Below are 10480 nucleotides of genomic sequence, written 5' to 3' on the forward strand. Positions count from 1 at the left end.
AATGGCTTTACTTCTCTTAAATTCAGTTTTATCAGTAAAACAAAGGGGTCAGATTTTATCTCTATGTCCTTTCTTGTGTTAAGCTGTCTGATACTAGGTTGAGTCAGCAGTTGAGCATTTCTTTGCTAGATTTTACCTGCATAGGCAATCCCTTCTGAATACTCAAATTACTAATTTCTGGTTTTCATTTATAAATAAGCTTATCCAGATGATCATTTTAATTCCCATCAATAAAAACACAGCCAAAGAAGAAAATCAACTGAAGAGTTATTCTGTTTGTCATAAATTCATTCACGCTTTAAGCAGACCAAATTGAAATAGGACAGAAATGACTTTTAGAGCTACAGTACAGTCAAGTTCTTTACTCAAGTATCAGATAATCTCCAAAAATATTAAAAACTCCATTTATATAAAAGAGAAGAATCACAGAATCAGCTTGAAGGACTTTGGAGCAATAATATAATCTAGCCTCATATCATGGATGGCAAATTCAAATGCATATAGGAACCATACATAAAGGTAATATAAATGTCTCCTTATATCTGACCTATTTCACTGAATGAATAAGCCCAGGGCGCCCATCCAAATGAATAAGCCCAAAGATAAAATGACAGACAGGTAAACTGGAAAATGTGTGCCCAGAAAATACAAAGATGTTGGCATGAGGAATGTGGGTACAGCATGACCAAATCTTCTGATTTTTCAAGAGAAGCTGGCAATCCAAATTTCTGTGTGTGCGTATGAGTGTGAGTGAGAGTGTGTGTGTGCGTGCGTAAATTCCCAGGTTTCTCATTTTGGCTCAAAGGGTTTTTTTTTTTCCCTTTTTTCTGCATTGTGTACACCAAACAGTGGGCCACCAATCTGCAAACCTCCACCTGACATAGAAAAATGGACTTCTTCCATTTTCTGAAGTACATGCTCCATAGGCATACTACTGAAGCATTCAGGCAAAAAGTGGAAGACCAAGCTAACCATCTGGGGAAGAGGAAGACTTAATCTACATTGCCCCAAAACATGCTAAACATTTAGACTCAAGGAGATTCATTTTGAAACTATTATCTCCAACCAGGTACATGTTTGCCCACCTATGAAGAAATTATCTGATGATGATTTGATTGTTCCATCCACAGGCAAATAAACAGGCAGCTCTTTGGTTTTCAGAGTCAGCATCCTAAAAAATAAATTAGCCCTTTCTAAGTGAACTTGGAAAAAAGCCTTACTATCAATATATGCAATTTCTGTGAACTCAATCTGAACAATAAATTTATCCCAAAGCCTCTGATCCTCTACATCCACCTCCAGCCACAGAAAGGAGCAGCATCACAGAGATATTCCACTGCTTCATTAATGTGCTGAATATTAGAACACTAGCCCCTCCTTCTTGTTCCTACAAAAACATCTGCACAAAGTGGGCCCAGCTGGCTTGCGAATATGTTCCATGATGCAAGCCAGCTTTCAGCCCCTTCCTATCACCCTCTGTCTTGTCTCCTTTCTGCCAGTGTGAATTTCCCTTTTAAACATCTAACGTTTAGTGAAAAAAAAAAATCAATGTTAACAGGTTAAAAGTTAATGTGCTTCACCTGTTTCACCTCCTTCTATTAGTAAACTTGGACTGGCAAATGGGGATTTGAAATATTGCCTGTTTGCCTATCTCCTCCATCGAGGAAATTATGAGGGGTGCTCAAGAGTTGCTCATCAAAATGTCAGGCTCCAATTTGGTTAAATAATTACAACACCTGCTTTCTGGGAATTACTGTGAAATCTTGCTCCTTTTCCTTTTGTATAGAGCCTGCTATTGGCCAAGAAATACACCTACCCATGAATTTTATTTACAGTTCAAGGCCTATTTGGGATGATGGGGAGGAAGGAAATTTCAGGAATCAGCTTATGGTGAACAGTCCTTAGAAGATGGGGCTGAAAGGCATCCTGACTGCTTGGGAAGCCTCTTGAGATGAGGGGGTTCTTAAAGATTGCTAGGGACAATCTGAAGTTTCCATTATTTCAGACTCAGTAAGCTATGAGAACAGTTTCACCTGGAAACTATCTCGACCCCAGCGGAAGCAGCAAGGATCTGATATTCAGATAGGTTAAGAAGAAATAATAATTTTTAAAAGGCAATTCTGAACTACTTGAAAGTTATGGAAAAGGCTCAAAATGGCAATCCTCTAGAGAGCACACACAGAACTGGGGTTACTGAAACTAAAGGTTATACTGAAGATTCAGATCTCTACCCCCTTCTGTGTTCTCTTTTCTTGCACAGTGACCCCCCCTCATCTTCTATGCTGCTCCCCTGATGGTCATCCAATGATACCCTAAGCAAAAGGAAAATGTGAGTCTTCTTGGCTCACTGCAGGATTTTAAGCACTTTTAAATTCCCAAACTGCTCCTGCCTTTTTATCTACTACCTCTACAGCTAGAAGGGTAAGAGCTTAAAAAAAATAGACTATAAACCCTGAAGATTAAAAGGATGGAACTCTCCTGAATTCAACTACTGATTTTCCCAAGAATGAGCTATGCTCTCCTACCACTTAGCATTGTCAGAAGTAGCAAATAAAAATATAGGATACCTGTTAAATTTGAATTTCCTATAAACAATCTTTTTTTTATTATACATCCCAAATATTGCATGAACATACTTGTACTAAAAAATAGTCATTGTTTAGCCAAAATCAAATTTAACTGGCTGTCCTATATTTTATTGGGCAATCCTACCACCAATAGGTTCAGGAAAGTGGTTGGGCTTAACAGCCTAGTGAGTTGAAGAAAAAATTCATTCAACCAATCTAGTGAACAATAATTTTAAAATGTATAAAGCTCTTAACTGCCAGAAAAAAGACTAAAGGACCCACCTTATCCTACCTCTTTCTATAATCAGTTAGCCCAGTGATTCCACCACAGCTACACACTAGAATCACTTGGGGAACAGTTAAACATTCCTGATTTTTTTTAAGATTTTCTTTATTTATTCATGAGAGACAGAGAGTGAGAGGGAGGCAGAGGGAGAAGCAGGCTCCCTGGGGAGCCTGATGCAGGGTTCAATCGATCCCAGGACCCCGGGATCATGACCTGAGCTGAAGGCAGACGCCCAATCGACTGAGCCACCCAGGTGCCCAACATTTCTGATTCTTATACACTGCCCTAGACCAAATAAATCAGAATGGGTTTTTTTAAGATGCCCTGTGATGAGCAGTCAGGATGAGAACCACTGAGCTAAAGAGGCAATGAAGAAAAGCTGGAGTGCAGGAGAGAGTACATGACTGTGTTAACCCAGGTTCCCAAACTTCGCTGCACATTGCATTCTCCCCTGCATCTTTAAAAATCACTGATGCCTGGCACTCACCCCTACACATTCCAATTTAATTAGTGTTGGGTATAGCCTGAGCATCAGAAGTTATAAAAGCTCTTCATTAATGTTCTATATAAAATGTTTCTTATGGGAAAAAAAAAAGATGTTTCTTATGTAGAACAAAGTTTGGAAACTACTCTTTGAAATGCACATATATATATATTTCTTAGGATGAGAGTAGCACTATTTATTTTTATGGGAGTAAAAATGAAGTCAGAGCTTCCAACTATATTTAAGAATAGACTAGATGTTACTTTTTAAACCTATTTTTCCAGTTGGCTGGGAGATTTAAATCCTATGAATGGGATGCTGTTTTTAAGAACTTAACTCTGCCTCTGTTTATAGGACACCTATTAATCCCTTTGCCAGGAGTTTTATAGGTAGGAGGATAACAGTCACCCAAGACCCTTTTGTAACTCCTGCCTTCAGTCATCTATAGTAATAATGATTACATGTCTATGTAATTCAGAAGACATATTTTTTGTGTGTGCATAGAGATTTAGGTCTTGCTACATTCAAATGTAGTCAAAAGGACACTGTATTCCTTCTGATTTTTCTTACAAATTGCTAAATGCACACTGATCCCTGGAATTGTTACTCCTCCAACATTTAAAAGGTTACTCACCCCCAAGAGATTATTCAGTACTGATCTGACAGAAAGTGCAAGAACATTACTTTTTAGTGCCAAAAGCCAACAGATCTGAATTTCCAAAGAAACATGCTTTGTGGGAGGATATGGGCTTTACCCCAGCTGGTTGGGTAATCTGAGAGCCAAAGGAAGACATGAGTGTCAGAGAGGACACCTGACAAGTTCCAGAACTTCATCTTACAGAAGTATTTCACAAGACTGACCAATTTATCAAAAGTAGACAAATACTGCCAGCATGTGGTGTGTCATGGGGGAGTTGATGGGGTTCATTTGTGATGATTCCAGGTTCCAAACACCCTGCCTGATAATGCAGAGGCAAATAAAATGGTAAGGCAATGATCGAAGAAAGGATCACATCCCGTATCAAGGCTGCCTAAAGTTTTATCACCATGATAGGAAACAGGGCGCTTTTACTATCCATCTAAGGTATGTAAAGTCCACAAAATACTTATGCCCCATATTTTGAGAAAACTTTGGAAACAAAAAATTATCTTTTTAAACATGAATAACTAATACTTCTCTTACACTTCTCATTATTATACTTTTGGGCCACCTTACTTAATTAGCTGGCCACTTCATAACCAAAGGACTTTAAGAATTACTGAAATTATACACCCTTTTAAATATTTGCTATTTTTGGAAAATTAATAGGACAACATGTTTTGTTTTCCAGGAAATAGATAAATCCATCCATGGCGTGATAAAATATTAGGAAAACATGAGTCTTAAAACTTTAACTTCATCAAGGATGGATCTTCCTTTAAAAGAATTTAATACGACTCTGTATTTACACAAAAGTGAACACTTTCTTTAGCCAAGAATTCTTTGCTTTACAGGCCTCTCCAATAGGAGTATTTTCTATACCAGTTTCCTTAGTATAATTTAAAATGCTTGAATTAAAAAAAATATCAATACATAAATTCCCAGTGAAGAAATACTGGTTCAAGTGAGGGACACATATTATCACAAGTGAATGAAGTGATTAAAACTTCAGAGATTATTTGGTGTACCATCTCTGGAACACTTAATTTGTTTCATGTAAACAATTAATATATTTTCTGCATTTTTCATTCAGAATTAAGAATAGTAATTTTTTTTTAAGAATAGTAATTCTTTTATAAGTTACTTGACTTGGTTCTCTCAAAGAGAGTTTACAGATACCTCATTTAAATTAATGAATTTCATTTATTATTCATTAATCAAACTCGACTTTAACACCTACCTGTTCCACGCACTATGACACTTGCTGAGAGAAACCACAGTGAGTAAAACATATTGGCTTTTCTAGCCTCAAATAGCTTATAGTTTAGTAAGGGAGGCAGACATAAATTACACAAATTATTGCAAACTACTGTAAGTGTTCCAAAGGATAAGCACAGGGTGCCATAGACATACATAAAAGACACCTAGGATAGGGATTCAGAAAAGGGTAATCCTTTTCTATCCCAGATGGTGTAACATTTGAGCTGAGACAATGCTTTAATAACAGCAGACATCATGCTAAGTGTTTAAAAAGTGTTAGTTCATGGGGCGCCTGGGTGGCTCAGTTGGTTAAGCGACTGCTTCGGTTCAGGTCATGATCCTGGAGTCCCTGGATCGAGTCCTGCATCGGGGTTCCTGCTCAGCAGGGAGCCTGCTTCTCCCTCTGACCCTCCCGCCTCTCATGTACTCTCTCTCTCTCATTCTCTCTATCTCAAATAAATAAATAAAATCTTTAAAAAAAAAAAAAGTGTTAGTTCATTTAAACTACACAATGACCTATCAAATTAGGTACTTTTGATCATCTCATTTTGTACTTGAGGAAACTGCGTCTTAAAGAGGATAAGTAGCTTGTTAAAGGTAACACAGCTATGGAGTAACAGAGCCTACAACTGAACCCACATGTTGATTCCAGAACATGTATCATATTCTTAACCATTAGTCATAGGGCCTCTCCAGCCATGGAAAGTCTGCTCTAGGCTACAATAACAAAATTCTTAAACAACAGAGAATTTATTTCTCACAGTTCTGAAGGTTGAGAAGTCAAGGTCAAGGTGCTGGCCCAGTCAGTTCTTGGGGAGGGCTCTCTTCCTGATTTGTAGATGCCACTTTCAGACATGGCCTTTCTTCTGTGGTGCATGGGGGGAGAGAGAGAGTGAGTCAGAGAGAGACAGAGAGAGATCTTTCTCTTCCTTTTCTTGTAAGGCTACCAATCTTATCAGATTAGGGCCCCACTCTTATGATCATATTTAACTGGAAGGACCTCCTAAAGTCCTATCTCCAAATACAGTCACATTGGAGGTTAGGGATTTAACCTATGAATTTTAGGGGAAGCAATTCAGTCTGTAGAAAGGAATAAGCTAGTAGTAAGAGGAGAAGAGTGCTCCAGATGAGGAATAACTATGATCTCAAGTCACCAAAAGTGTAGGTTATAACAAACACATACGCTTGCTTAATCTTCTAGCTGAGGGGCGCCTGGGTGGCTCAGTCATTAAGCGTCTGCCTTTGGCTCAGGTCATGATCCCAGGGTCCTGGAATCGAGCCCCGCATCGGGCTCCCTGCCCCGCATCGGGCTCCCTGCCCCGCATTGGGCTCCCCGTTCTGCGGGAAGTCTGCTTCTCCCTCTTCCACTCCCCCTGCTTGTGTTCCCTCTCTCACTGTGTCTCTGTCAAATAAAATAAAATCTTAAAAAAAAAAAATCTTCCAGCTGAAACTAGCAAGGTAACCATCTCTCCCAACAGAATCTGATTTCTGTCAACACAAAGACACTCTTTCAGATGAAATATTTGTAAAGACTGTCACCTAGTGGCAATAGGCAAGAGGTAGTTCATGAGCATCACTGAACAGGTGTATTCAGCGGCTTACTTGGGGGTGCTGACTCATCAATTTCTCCTTTTACTGTGTACACTCCCAAGTTGTTTTTTTCTAGGAATAAAATATATTAAGCAAAATATTACAGCATCAAGACAGTTACCACTTCTTTCCACTGAATCCACACATACACACACGCGCGCGTGAGAGAAAGTAGTGTGACAGTTTCAAGCTCTCAGAGAAAGAACAAGACCTTAAGTTGTATCCTATCTCACTTTGAGTCTACCCAAGTAAATCCGGGCCAACAGAATAGTGAGTAATATAGATAATAACTAGTGAATATGTTCTATTCAGTAGTTAAGATTAGAGTCACTGTACTGGGTAAAGAGCACCAATTAGTTGAGATACTGACAGAAAAATGAAAGAAATATGTAAAGGGCACTGGAAGATAGGTTGTCATAAAGTAGCAACTACAGTTTTGTGAATAGTTGCAAAAATTAAGACTGGTATTTTTCATATACACATATCTTTAACTAGGCTAGGTACTATTTTTGGCAAGTAAAAACTACAACTGATATAAACCTTCGGTCTAATTCTGTCTTAGGTGCTAAAATCACCTGAAGAAGTCAGCTTCACAGGGGCATAATGATAATGTGAGGTGTTGCCAAGAAAGGGATTACATGCAAGCTGTTTGGATCCTTATTTTACTCTACTATACACTATGCCCCTTCATTTAGAATGTCTTTCTTTTAGTTCAACCAATGAATTTTTCTCAGAGGAGCCATCACTAAATCCTATCTCTGGACATTAGCAACTTCCAGTTTTGGTCTCATGGCATCCTAAATGTAAACTGGGAACTTGACACGTTAATTAGTCTACTCAAGTTCAGACTTAAGTATTATTGAGTGTATTGGTTAAAACCTTTCACAAGTAACAGAAAACAAAAATTGAAGCCACTTGAGCAAAAACTATTGTTCAGGGATATTTCTTGCTTTAAGAGGAGTTTGATGTAGGGGTACAAACAGTATGACCTGGACTCTTTTTCAACCTCTCTAATTATCAGCTCTGCTTTTGGGTCTATTCCAAGCAAACTTAAGTTTCATGGAACCAGGATGGCAGCAGGCAGCTTTGACCTACAAAATTTAAATGCAGAGGGGCTTAACAAACTCCATTTTTCCAGGAGTCTCAGTGAATATCTCATTTTGTTTCACTGGCTAGGATTCAGTTGCATGCCCATCTTTGAACAAATTACTATAACCAGAGTGATGGGATACCTTACAGCTGAAGGGTAGGGTCAATTTTAAACAATCAGCATGGTTGAAATGGACAGGAAAATGAATTATTAAAGAATAATCAGAATGCTTTGGACAGGAAAAGGAGAATGGAATTGATTCTGGGAAGTTAGCCAATAAATGTCCACAATATTGGGATGATGCAACTTTGCTCCAAGTGAGGACTGCCTCTATTCAGGGGGAAAAGGAGTATAGCAATAGGGCTCATGAAGAACTGAAGCTGGTTATAAATAGCAGGGCCAAGAAAGACTGCCACTGTCATTCTTACTATTAAACAGTCAAATCTGCTGGCCTGATACAATCATTCATATTGATATCTAATTAACACAATAACTGTGACAGTTAAATTTCCTGATCACTTCTCAGATGGTTCTTCTGATTTTTTTTCTTGCTGTTGTTGAATCCTTATTCTTCTCTTGTTTTGTGGATTAGAACAATCACCAAATTCCTGCACATAGCCCTCTCTTCTTTCTTTTCTTTCTTTTTTTAAAAAGGATTTTATTTATTTATTTATTCGACACAGAGAGAGGCAGCAAGAGAGAGAACACAAACAGGGGGAGTTTGTGAGAGGGAGAAGGGAGAAGCAGGCTTCCCGTTGAACAGGGAGCCCAGTGTGGGGCTTGATCCCAGGACCCTAGGATGATGACCTGAGCCGAAGGCAGACGCTTAATGACTGAGCCACCCAGGTGCCCCTCTAAGACTGTTTCTTGATCTCAGCCATTCTGCAGGTCTCAATTACCACAACCTTGAGTATAACTTCCAAAACCTCATTTTTTGGCCCATCCTATAAATTATGGAACTTTGTAGATCAATCCAGTTCCTATTTGCAAACTGTGTCACAGAGTCCTGGGCTTGTTCTTGCTTGATCCCCCCAAAACTATCTTGGAACTTTATTTAATAATATGAAGGAACAAGAAAGTCTAAACCATACTCTGAGTAAGGATTTATTGTTTGGTAAATGCCTCTTTCACTAAACCCTAAGTCCCTCGAGGACAAATACTATTCCCCTATAATACCAAAAACAAATTTAATTATTCAGTAAGTTCATATCAAAATACACACAGGCTTTCAGTACAGTGTAACACTCCTTCTACACCATTTCTGATAACCAATCTTCTCATTTCCACTGTAACAGTCATATCAAGGAATGATGGCCAGTGCACAAGAGCAGTCTTTTCTAGTTTTGAACAGCTATAATATCAGGAACTATGCTGGAGAGGAGGGTTGTTCTTTCCCAGCATCTAAATTCCCTTCCTATGCTTGGTGAATCCACTACTCTGTGTGAGGAAGCAAAATCCCAACTCACATTATATAAACTGAAAATAACAGATATATGCTTTTTTTCCCCCTGATCCATGGCATTTAGTGCATGGTGTGTGAACCTCATCTGGGTATGTGCATCTATATCAGGAACTGTGAATCTTAAGCAAGTTATCCAAACAAGCAGGAACCATCTAGAATTCATTTCATTTGTGACATCTAGTGTCCAGTGGTGGTAGTGGTATCACCTTGCCCAGACTGTTCCTAAGGAATGACCATAATTATAATACAGGTAGCTTGTATGATTTTGCTAATGTTGTGCCCTCCCCTTGAATGCACTCCTCCTTAGCTCAACCATTCTTCAAGGCCTCGCTCAAGTGCCACCTGCACTGTGACACATTAATGGAACAGCCACACAAAACTGACCTCTCTTTTCACCCTTTAGTGTAGGGTATATGGCATTTATATACAGCCCTCCAGTTATTTATATTTGTTTTTTTTTTAGTCCCCTACTATTTTGTAAACATTTTCCAGACAGTGGTGGAGATTACCACATCTCTGAATTCCTTCCACTGTGCTTAATACATTATGGCCACTTGGTTAATAGTTTAAAATACTAAAAATTAGATTTGGAAGAAACATTAGTGAAATGTAGGTCTACCTTCTCATGTAACAAAAAAGAAAAATGAAGTTCAGGTACATTTTAGATTACCTAATTTCACTCAGTCATGGTTGACCTAGGCTAGAATGGTGTCTTACTTTGAGGAATTCAGTTGAAGAATCTTTTGTTAAATCGTAGGGAAAATGGAATTTCATTTACTCAAAAACATGGGGGTGATGACAAATGAACAAGCATCTCACTCATTCAGACCCCAAGTGCATCTGCTAGGCAACTTGAAGGTATCATTGTTGCCAGTCTTCAAACCTAGATGAATTCTTGTCTGGCCTAACTCAATCAGAACTAAAAGTCCACAAAGGAAACTAAAAAGAGGAAAGCAAGGAAGGTGTTGCACCGCAAGACCTAAACCCAGACTCAATAACAGTAATCAACTCTGTCATAATACAAGAGAAGTGAGGATTTTGCAAGACAGAACTCACTGGTGATGTTGAGAAGAGCCATTTTACTGGATCTGTGGGGACCAA

Source organism: Leptonychotes weddellii, chromosome 7 (genome assembly GCF_054177405.1).
Source record: "Leptonychotes weddellii isolate Sample4059 chromosome 7, ASM5417740v2, whole genome shotgun sequence".
In the NCBI taxonomy this organism is placed as follows: Eukaryota; Metazoa; Chordata; class Mammalia; order Carnivora; family Phocidae; genus Leptonychotes; species Leptonychotes weddellii.